Raw genomic sequence first — 12,386 nt, 5'->3', positions numbered from 1 at the left:
CTTTTCCCACTGAAAGTAGGTGACCGGTCTCCCCCCAATCAGTAAACCTTTGTTAAGAAAAATTGGAGATTGCATGTGCCATCTGCAAGATATATTACAAATCCTTTCCACTGAGCGCCAGACCTGGATCAGATGGGTCACAATGGGCCCGAAATGTAATTGACTCTGCCTCACAGAAATATTTGCAAATAAAACATCTGCCAAAGACCATGGGTGCACCATTCCTTCTTCCATTGTACGCCAAGAAACTGCCGTCTGAGGGTCAAACCATACAACAAGGGGTCTGAGAGTGAAAGACCAATGGTAAAGTTTAAAGTTGGGCACCGCTAATCCCCCATCTAGTCTCCTACGCTGGACAGTGGCAGATCTAAGACGGGGTCTCTTCCCACTCCATATGAATTTCGAGACAGCAGCATGAATCTTACTCCAGTATCCAGCAGGAGGAGAAAGGGGGGACAGAGGCCAGACGGGACTTCATAAAGCCGGTCTGGTCACAATGAACTAGTGATGATATATGAGGTTGCAGGCGGTGGGAGATTGCCTTGGCATATATTTTAACATCGGCGTTCAACAGACTTAGGGGCCAATAGTTACCACATTCTGTAGGGTTTTTATCTTTATTCAGTAGTAAGGTTATTACCGCTATATTGACATCCCTAGAGAAAGCCCCTTTCTGTATTGAAAAGTTGATCATGCTGTGAAGTAATGGACCAAGAAGATCCCAGAAGGCTGCGTAAAATTCTGGTGGTATGCCGTCGAGCCCGGGTGATTTGCCCCTTTGCATACTGAGCACAGCCTTCTTAAGTTCTTCGAGAGTAATCGGTTTTGCTAAGTCATTTGCCTCCTCTGCTGAAAGACGAGGTAACTTCAAACAAGCCAAAAAATTGTCACATTTGACTTTATCAGGAGATGTATTTGACTTGTATAGGTCAGAGTAAAAACTACGAAAAGTGTTGTTGATCTGCGTCGGATCCGTGGTGACAGCTCCTGACTGTAATTTGACTGAAGAGATATCTGAGAACTGCTCGTTCGACCTGATCTTCATTGCCAACAGGTGGCTGGGCCTTGATCCGTGAAAATAATACCGCTGTCTGGTCCTGTGGATAAAAAATTCTGACTGGCGTCTGAGGATGATGTTAATATCTTTTTTGACCACTTCTCGCTGTGCGACTATCTGTTCCGAGAAATTGGCAGAGAGCACAGATTCTAGTTTTGCTAGTTTGCATTCCAATTCATGCAACTTACAGTTCCGGGCCTTTCGCTGGTTAGAGGCAAATAGTGTGGCATTACTCCTGATAAAACCTTTAATTGAGTCCCAAAGTATTCTAGGATCGTCGACCGAGCCGACATTGAACTCCAAGAACTCCTTAAGCTTTTCTGTAAATTGTGTCCTAAATTCCTCTTGTTTTAACAGGGTCGTGTTGAAGCGCCACTTTGGGGCGCGAGGAGAAGCGCTGATGAGTATCGCTGAGCAGAGCACGCCTTTATGATCGGAGAGGGCTATGGGAAGCAGAGATACACTATGAATATTTTGAAATAATTTAGGGGATGCAAATATGTATCCTTCTTCTTGAGGAAGATCTGTGTCGAGCAGAGAAAAAGGAGTAATCACTTATTGATGGGTTTGTCAAGCGCCACAAATCTGTGAGCCCCAGGCTGTTAGCCCAGGCCTGTAAGGCCGCAGACGCCAGTTTCTGATCCCTTGTCTCAGATTTGCCAGTCTTATCACTAGCCGCCTTCCAAACCGCGTTGAAGTCTCCCCCCACAATGAACGAATAACCACTCAGCTCCAACATACTACTTGACAAATTGTCGTAAAAAACTCAACTCAAACTCAACTCAAATGAAGGCTATTTTCCTGTTACTAATTTCTGTCTTAACAATTGTCAGCCTGCCCTCTGCATCAGACCAAGTGTTTTGAATTTTCATTCCAAAGCTACGTCTGGCTACGATAGCCACACCCTTGGTCTTTGTTCCAGATGTGGAGGAAGCTATCACATGATAATGTTTATCCGCCAGGCGTCTAATATCAGCAGCCAAGAGATGCGTCTCCTGTAATAATGCTATGTTAATTTTCCTCCTGCGTAATAAACCCAGTGTACTAACCCTTTTGTGAGGGCTATTCAAACCGCCTGCGTTCCAACTCAGAAAATTAAGTTCAGGCATAATTTAGGGTGTTGGCCTCTGTATTCAATGCTGACAGAGACATGAAGACAGCACCTGTGACCATCTGAAAAAATGAACCCAAACAGACATATGAACAACTTAGACCAGTCGAGCCCCTCTCTATCTGCGCAAAAAGAAAGTAACCACGTAATCCACAGTGTATGCCGCTCCACATTAAAACAAGTAGAAAAAGGCAAGAAAAAAAAAAAAACGAAACAACAACAACAACAGAAAAGTTTAAACGCACCACCCACCCAGTCCAACCCCCCAAGAGCACAAGAACGTGCCCTGGCTATGAACCCACCTCTATTTCTTGGCTCCGTGACCATAGTCGGAAATCGTGCGGCAATAGAACCCCCCCCCCCGTCAAATTACATAACAGAACATCCCAAAGAAGTCATCCCTTCAACACTTAAACCAGCTGTATAAACCATGCAGTAAGGGACAACATGTAAGTGTATACTGAACTATTCAAAGTATCTGAGATATGCAGCACAAAGCATAGTGTAACTGTGATTTCAAGTAATAGACTAAGGTAGTGGTCTTACCATTATATGCGTCGGTACCACCAGGAGTATAACTATAAACTACTCCATTGTGTGAGGAAATCTCTTACCATACAAAAACAAGGATGCTCCTCAGCTTATCCTGTGTTATCGATAAATCAAGTCTGCCAGGAAGTCGTTGCAGTGAAACAAACCAACCCTCAGATAGATCGAGGCAGATAACATTGCACAATCACTTCGTGACAGAAGTTGCACACCTCATGACAATAACAGCAACTTATAATGACTTGGGATTATCTCGACTTGTGGTGAGCAAAACAAAACAAAACAAAACAAAAAAAAGATCAACTCAAGCTGTCAATGAAAACATCACAAGATCCCCAGATGTGATTGCATCATAACAAAAGGAATAAATCTGCATTTAGGAGGATACCTAGACCTGAGACCAGCTAGACACTTTAATATAAGGTCAAAAAACACCAAAATAAAGGCAGTGAAGTGTAATGTGCATGTTACCTCGCCTCAGCATTCATTGTAATGACCACAACTCGAGTAGATGCTTAAAGTCTGAAACAATACTTGAATGCGGAAGAAAAGGGAAAGATGATCCACCGTACTCCGTTGTGCCATCCGCCACGTCAAAAAGGAAAAGCGGCTGAGAGCCAGGTGTGAAGATAGTCCGTGACGACTTCAGGAAGAAAGAGAAAATGTCATCTTAATTAGTTCACGGACTAACTTGTTCCAGGAAGATTATGGATGATGAGACTTGTAAGAATCCATAAACTGCGGTTTCCATCAGGACAACGATCCGGGACTGTTTATGGGTCCTCCGCCGCCTGTGAGGTACTGGCCCGGGTGTGCCGGCTGAACGCCTCCATAGCCAGAGCCCGCGGGGAGCTCTCCTGCGTCCTTGTTGGTCGGGAGTTGAGGAAATCTTCTGCCTCTCCGGGGTTGTTGAAGACACGATAGGACGCCCCATCTTTGACCTTCAGGGTCGCCGGATAAAGGAGAAAAAACTCAACTCCTCTTTCTCGCGCGGCGTCCATCACCTGGGTAAATGCCTGTCGACGCTTGACTGTGTGGTTACTATAGTCAGCGGCGAATCTCACTCTCTTGCCGTCGACGGTGATTGGATCCTTCTTCGCAGCTCGGAGGATCGCCTGCCGCATCGTGCAGCGGAGGACATTTAGGGGAGAGTGCGGGGCCTGTCACGGTCAGGGCGTCCATTGTAGATCCGGTGGGCCCGCATTATCTCTGACTGCTCAGACTGGAGAGACGGGAACCACTCCGGTAGTGCTCGGTTCAGGTATTGCACACTGTTCGATCCCTCGACCCCCTCTTTCAAACCGATGACACGAACGTTGCAGCGTCTGCTCCTGTCCTCCATGTCCGCCAGTTTAAGTTCAAGCGTATGCAACACTGACTCGTGGTTAGCCACTGCTCTCGAGTTTTCTTTGACAGTGTTCTTCAGAGCCGAAATATCTGCTTTCACCACCCCAGTACTCGTCGAGAGTGAGGCCAGATCAGACTGAATCGCGCTCAATTTATCCTCTGTGCCTTTACCCATTTCGTGAAGTTGAGCGAACCGAGGCTCGAGATATTCACGTTGTCTCTCCATTAGCGTGTCTGCAATAGCATCCAGTTCAGTAGCACGAGTTCCCCTGTTTGGCTTCGTGGAGGCACCGCCTGCACTGTTCTTCTTCCCAGATTCAGTAATTTTTGCCCCAAATGATTAAAAGCGCCACGGATAACAGCATAAAAATGACTTGAAAGGATAGACTAGTCAAAAACGGGGAGAATGGGGGAAGCGCACACAGCCTAAGCCGCCATTTTATCCAGCCGGTCACGTGACTCATGTGTCTGCAGTGTTGACTGCTGCTGCTACATGCTGTCTGATGTCAGACAGCCCACCGTGCGCCACTGAAAACCGCCACACATTTTACAATTTGCCTTGTAAACATCTCCACTGACGCTGTCCAGCCAAGGATGTGCCTCTTCCCACTCACGTCTGTACTTTTGCAAGCGCTTGTGAGGACGTGGTGGAGTTTCGGGTGTAGTGGACATTTTAAAAGGCGCGGGTTTTGTGAGCAGCGCCGGTGTGTGGTGTCCGTCGCTAGGCAACCGTGACAGCACCACACGTATGCGCAGACACAGGCTGCGTCCGAAATTCCATACTAACATGCTATTGAGTATGCTAAAATAGTATGTGAGATTTTTTAGTATGTCCGAAACCTTAGTACGCACCTAATATTACGTGAGGTGCATACTATTTCTGGTAAATATTACAGTATGCAAGCACTGGACACTACGCCGGCATAAATGTCCCACAATGCAATGCAGCGGTGACGACAACAACAACACAACGGACAATGGCGGACGGCGATCAGTGCAGCGATCAGTGCAGCTCCGTAACTGTAACTCTTCAATTTAAGTGTAAGTATAGGGTTTCACTTATGATGACACATAAGTATAAGATTTCGCTTATGATGGCACACTGTTGTGGTTCTAATGTTAACTAAGCAGCTAACGTGAATTAAACGGCTAACAGTTACCGTTAGAAACGTTAACGTTATGTGTTAACGTTAAATGAAATGAGAGGGGATACGGGACGTTGCAAACTTAACTTACCCAAATGATTTAACGTTAGTAGGTTACCGCTCTCTTCCTTTGCTTATTGCCAAATGTATTTGAATGATTTCCCAGGGACAGATGAGCTGACAGACAAATTAATCCGTTAGCGAGCTGCTAACGACAACCTGTTTACAGGAAAACGAAATGCAGCCATAAAAGGTTTTGAGTAAGTTGACCCTATACCATATGCATTAAGTAGGACATAAATTGCAGTGTAAATGGTCATAAAAGGTCTTAAATTTGACTTGTTAGACTCTACAGGCACCCTGCTCGTCAATGTGTATTCTTGATTAAACACCATAAAACGTTTGCATCTGAAAAACTCTGCTGTATTAATTGTGAACATAATTGTGTTTACTTTAGAACATTTATTAAAGATACCAACCTCCAGGGAGTGCTGAGCCCTGCCTGGGTTAAAAAAAGTGGGAAAATTTAAAACAAAAATATAAAGTAAGTTGGTCAAACAGTTGTCACAACAGTAAGTTCTAGAAAAGCTTATTTTGATGGTTGATATTTTTGCTATTGTGTATTTGTAGGACTTGAAATGTCCCCAGTCAGGGGTTAGTACTGAGGGTGGTGAGGCTACAGCAGCATCATGGAAGTGGTATGATGCCATGGATGAGGCAATAGGTGGCAGGCCGTCCATTACACCGCCTGTCCTTATTGCCTCAGCCAGCCCAGATGCTGCTGTATCCTCACCACCCTCCAACACTGAGAGCAGGCAGGAGGACACGCCGGTGAGGAAAAGGGGGAGGACAGATGTCCTGCAATACTTGAGAGAGGTTGAGGAGAGACAAGAAGAGCGAGAAAGAGAGGCAAAAGAGAGAGAAGTGAGACAGCTGAGAGAGGTGGAAGAAAGAGAAGAAAGACGAGAGATTGAGAAAATTGAGAGAGAGGAAAGAAGAGAGAGGGAGAAAATTGAGAGAGAGGAAAGAAGAGAGAGAGAGAGAATTGAGAGAGGAAAGAAGAGAGAGGGAGACAAAAGAGAGAGAGGAGCGTTTCCTGAAATTAATGGAACTTTTAATCAATAAATAATAGATAATGATAATAAAATAGTTGAATCAGTTCATTTGAATCAGTTCATTATAGTTTTTGTCGTATATTTGTGTATAGTGTAGATATTTATTAAAGATGGTTTGAAATTCACCAATAATCTTGAACTCAATTACTTACACCTTCTGACCTTAGTAAATAACCGCTTGTAATAAATATGTTTCCCTTTTCCTTTTAGGCTATTTAGGTACAATGTTTGGCATGTAGTGGATCTTTTATTTGACCATATATTTCAGTTCTCTCCTCCATAGTAACGTACTTCTTTTAATTTAATGGTCTTTTAGGTTAAACTGCAAATCAAGGATGTTTAGTGAGTGTAAAGAGAAATATCTTCTACACAACAATTATTTATTTATTTATTTATGTTGTTTATTTCGGGCATGTCAATTCATAAACATCACATTTCATCATTGTTCAAATAATACAATACACATGGCCGAAAGGGAAAAGCGGGAGAAGCCAAAGCTTATCAAGTCCCGCCCCCATTACCCACAGGATAAAGTCTTCATCCTGATCTTTTCTTGTCATTTGCATTTTACATTTTCTTTTCTTTTTTTTTTTTTCAACTTCTTTTGTTATGACCTTTGACAAAACATATTACAGCAGTAGCATACAGAGCTGAATTCAAGCTCTAGACAGTACATACAGATTACATGTGTGTCTACTGTTGTGTGCCGATTTACAGGGCTAGTTGAGTTCTTCACAGCTCAGAAGAACTTGTGATAACTCACAGTAGTGTCACAGTGTTCGTACCTAAGTTATCTCACATTGTTGATACACATTATAACATCATCCTGCTATGTACAACTGGCACTGGCCTTGGACCATACAATTTTCTCAGGTTCAACTTATTGTTTGGGTACAGAATGGTATTTGTTATGCTCACATGCCGTCTCAACACAGTGTCTGCACAGTGTCTGTTGATTCGTGCCTCTGACCTTTATCAACCCTCCTGTATTGATCTGTACCGATCAACGATTGAATGTACATACTTTTTACAAGATTATATCAATCCAGGAAAAAATCTGTGCCTTTGTCTTCATTAATCCATGTTTCCGACACTGCAATGATGGTGAAAGGGGTTTTGAAGTGATTTAGGTATTCCTTGATGTGGCCAAAGTTGGTATATAGACTCCTGCTGTTAAAGTGAATTAGAGACAGTTTCCCGTCCATCTCAGCGCTGTCTCTGTATTGAACTTCAGTATAATACCTGCAATTCCCAGTCATGTTGAAACAGAAGTGATTATCCGGGTCAATTCCTTCGTTCGGGTCAGATAAGGTATGATTCACATGTTGATTTGTAATGAACTCCGCACTTCCTAGCTCAGCAATCCTTTCAGATATTCCCATCATACTTTCAGTCCGTGTAAGAACCGTTGAACTTTGCTGTGCTGTAGTTATGGAGTGTTCGTGAGCCATACCTTAGTTATTGTATTTCTCCAACTCATCCTTGCTCCTGATCTGGATTTTTTTGACTTCTTCAGCTGATGCTCCTGCAGTAGATTCTGCAGTTAGCCGTCCAGGTGTGTTGTATCTTACCATCCTTTTTCAGTTGGCGAGCTGTTCTGGCGATGTCTGCATTCTTTCTGGTGAGATTCTCATTGATGTAGACATTCGAGCCTTTGAGCTTCTTGCCCTGCTTCAGCAGTGCAGTCTTGTATTTTCTGTTGATGAATTTCAGGATGACAGCTCGAGTTGCTGACTCTTTCCTTCGAGGTAAGAGGTAACATACTTCCACGTTGCCGAAATTCACCTCGATGCCTTTACCATTCAGGAACTCAGACACCTGCTTCTCCACAGATTTAATCTCAGATTCACCAGGCTCATGGGCTGAATTCCCAGCTGCAACCGCCGCTGCGTAGGTTGGAGGCTTGATTATGAGGCCAGTCACAATCACATCATTGAGCTTTCCCTGTTGATCCAGCTCCTCCACTTTGTTTCCCAGCTGAAATTATTATTATAAGTAACTAATAAAGTTTAATATATATAATAATAAAGTAGTAGTAGTAGTAATAACAATATAATATTAACAATATTAACAAATATGATATAAAAATGAAGTAGTACTAGTAATAACAACATAATAATAACAATATTAACAAATGTGAACAAATAATGAAGTAGTATTGACAAAATTAACAAATATGATATAATAATAAAGTAGTAGTAGTAATAATAACAATCAAATATTAAAAATATTAACAAATATAATATAATAATAAAGTGGTAGTAGTAATAATAACAATATAATATTTACAAATGTGATATAATAATTAAGAAGTAGTAGTAGTGTTAACAATGTTAACAAATATGAGTAGTAATATAATAATGTAGTAAAGTAGTAACTAATAATTAATAATTTCACATTACAATTAAAAAAATGTACTGTACTAAATAATATATAATAATATTGCTACAAAGAGTTTCAGTAATCATGCTCTTGTAGGGCAGGTACAGCAACCTCAGGTGCTGAAACAGCTGCACTCAGTGTGTCCCTTAATGTGTCCCCAGATGTTACATCAGCACAGCCAAGTATGCTGTGGTCATCGTCAGCAGGCTCCATGATAACCTCCTCAACAATGTCACCATTGTCCAAACAGATGTTGTGCAGAATGGCACAACAGGCAACAACCTCCGCAGCAAATGTGGGACACACTTCAAGGGCCTTATAGAAAATGGAGCGCCAACGGGTCATCATCATCCCAAACGCCCGTTCGATGATGCACCGTGCCCTTGAGTGCTTCCGGTTGAACCGAGCCTGTGCAGAGTTCTGCACAGGCTCACGGTATGGTGTTACCAGACGCATAGGGGCAGCCAGACAGGGGTATCCTCCATCTCCTAAAATGCACTTCCCCTCTGGTGGGTAAAGCTGCCTCACATACACTGGGCTGTTTTTCAGGACACGGGCATCATGCACTGAGCCGGGGAAGCCTACAAAGATGTCCAGGAATCTGCCTCGATGGTCACAGATGGCCTGCAGCTGTATAGATGGAAACAGCTTCCTGTTAAAATAACACTGGGCATTGGCAGCTGGTGGCTTTATTCTTACGTGGCAGCCATCAACTGCTCCAACCACGACACTGAATGGGGGACATCCAGCCAGGTGACTGAATCCAGCCCCGACTTCTTCCAGCTGGTCACCTCTTGGGAAGCGGATTGTTTGCCCCAGGATCCCGATGACTGCCCTGCTTATCCTGTGCACAATGTCATGTATTGTGGACCTCGGGATGTCAAAGGCAGTGGAGATAACCCTATACGACGTAGCATGAGCCAACCAGTAGATAAATACAAGCACTTCAATGTCCTTAGCCCAGCCATGGGCTACATCAAAGTGAAGGGCAGCAGTTTAGGCAGCAATTGACAGACGAGACAGACGCAGGTTGGGGCGCAGGTCAACTGTTTCATCCAAATACTGCCGTATGATAGGCACCGTTGTGTTGAGCTGGCAGTACATCATGGTGCTCACATTCTAAAACATGAACAAATTAAAGGATTAAAAGAAATTGTGTATGTTTGTCATTTTACACAAAAGCCAAATAAAACACGTTTTTTAATATAACATTTTGTTAACAAGCTTTTCACTTAAACACAAGCTGGCTCAAAATGTGAGTTTCCTACTTGTACTCAAAAAGTACAAGTAGGATTAATTACATTAGCCTGCATCAGTTACTCAACTGTACATTTAAATGCTTAATGCCAGTGAAATTTCATGTCAGTTACATATACAAGATATTCAATACAAAGTTTGTGTATGAAAATGTGTAATATATATATATATATATATACACACTCTTAAAACTGCTGGGTTAAAACTAACCCAAATTGGGTGAAATTGCTAACCCAGCGCTGGGTCCAAAAGGGACTGAGCCAATGCTGGGTTATTTATACCCAGCGCATTGGGTTGAGGATTTGACCCAATGCGCTGGGTCTAAATAACCCAGCGTTGGGTCCAAAAGGGACCGAGCCAATGCTGGGTTATTTATACCCAGCGCATTGGGTTGAGGATTTGACCCAGCATGCTGGGTCAAGATTTTGACTCAACAATGCTACTCATGCTGATGAGTTAAAGCTACCAAGAAATGGGTTACCAGGTTATCAGTATAGCTGTGGTTAAAAACAATATCAATTGTATTACCAACATTTTCTAAGAATGTTTCATTTAATTTACTTTAACTTCAGTGGATGTAAAATCGATATAAATTACTATTAAATGATCAAACAACAAAATACTCTTCAAAACATTATTTTATTGGTCATGAAATGTAATTTAACTGTCACTACATAAAACAGTATTTTAGAAAAAGATTACATCAAAACAGTTTACTTTAACTTGAATTACAGGCTAATTCACAGAGACTTAGAGGCCATGTCTCTCAGCTGACCTGGGAACGCCTCGGGATCCCCCGGGAAGAGCTGGATGAAGTGGCTGGGGAGAGGGAGGTCTGGGTCTCCCTGCTTAGGCTGCTGCCCCCGCTACCCGGCCCTGGATAAGCAGTAGAAGATGGATGGATGGCATTAGTTTATTCAGTCAAAAAAAAGTCACTAATTTATTTTTGTTGAGCATTATTACATACCTTCAAAAGTTGGGATCAACTCCGCCAGGTTCCACTCGTGAAGCTTCTCCTGGAAACTCATCCATCTTTCAAAAATGAAAACAAACATTTTTAGTGCAACATATAAATAAGCATATGTAAAACACCAAACAAAAGCTCTTTGTACACAGTAAACATACCATAAGTAACAAATCATTGCCGTTATTATAATATTAACATGCAAGCTCTGGTCTGAGGTACTGTGAGGAAAACTACCAAGAGGACTTTCAGTGGGAGGAGGAAGTGAGAAGTTACTGCAACGCGCAACAATAAATAGTTAAAATCATACAGAACAACAAGCCCAAATATAAATATACTTCTCCCCACTATTCTCCATGGACAGACAATATTGTTGCACAGGCTAGCGGAGTACATCGTAGCGGGATAATTCAATGTCGAGACAATATAAATTTGATAACAACACACTGCTTGCTCGAGTGTGATGTCACAGACGTCACTTCAAACTATGACATGCCTGATCTCAAACTCACACTGCTGCACTGAGAAAAAGCTGACATTGACAAAGTGGAGGGCCACATGTTACACCAGCTCTATGTGAATACCTGCCGAGAGTGAATCGATGTTTGCATTGAAAAGAGACAAAAACACAACTCACCCACTCTCCTCCAGTGACACGTTATGCAGCAACTTTCCGCGTCTAGAATAGCGTCCAGGTACTGACAAAACACGTCAGAGTCCTCCTGGCGTGCCTGGTGTAGCATCCCCGGCTGAATGATGGTCAGACTCTCCTTAACTGATGGTTTATTGCAGGAACCTTTAAACACTCCTTCGAACACACCGTAAGAGCTACAAAAAAGGTATAAAAAATAGATGTAAATATCTTCCTTCATGAATCATGACCTTATTGTATCATAAATTCACACAAAATATAATCATGCATTCTTCTCTTAGCTTCTTCAATCATTGTTACATTCACAGAAAAATCATATTTTAATTAGAGATGCACCGATCAGGATTTTTGGGGCCGATCACCGATCACCGATCACCGAAAGCAGTATCTGCCGATCCCGATATTGCCGATCACCGATCACAGCGTCAAATCCATAAATTTTTCTATATTGTTGTCTTGTGTAACTTTCATATATTTAATTAATTATTCTTTTTACACAACATTGACATTGTATTATTAAGTATAAAAATTAGAAGATGAGAAAGTATCATGAATTGACCACCGTTTTATTGCAGGCTGAGGCAATGTGCAATATTTCACACTCTAGAGACTCTCTTAGAGACAACTTGGACTCTGCTCACATAGAGTAACTGTAGCTTACTAGTGGGAATGCATGCAGTCAGGGTGGGAATTTCCTCATTTTAGGGGCAAGTACATTTGGCCTTCACTTTTTTTTTAGGGGCACCAAGGCCACATGACAGGGCACAAAGGCCACTGAGTAAAATGTGTTGATTTACCTTTCAGACT

General features: G+C 42.3%; 1 long non-coding RNA gene across 1 annotated transcript; it reads right to left on the bottom strand.

Annotated features, from left to right (window-relative positions):
- Positions 1-10,707: 10,707 nt before the first annotated feature.
- Positions 10,708-11,888, bottom strand: LOC115588423 (uncharacterized). The gene is made up of 3 exons (XR_003985350.1): positions 11,565-11,888; positions 10,931-10,995; positions 10,708-10,839 (listed from the first exon to the last, which is right to left on the bottom strand). It is a non-coding gene; the product is annotated as an uncharacterized LOC115588423 (long non-coding RNA).
- Between the last annotated feature and the right edge of the window lie 498 nt (positions 11,889-12,386).

This window comes from Sparus aurata, chromosome 9 (assembly GCF_900880675.1).
Source record: "Sparus aurata chromosome 9, fSpaAur1.1, whole genome shotgun sequence".
NCBI classification, from domain to species: domain Eukaryota; kingdom Metazoa; phylum Chordata; class Actinopteri; order Spariformes; family Sparidae; genus Sparus; species Sparus aurata.
Note: the sequence above shows the minus strand (reverse complement) of the source record. Positions and strands in the feature narration are given on the sequence as shown.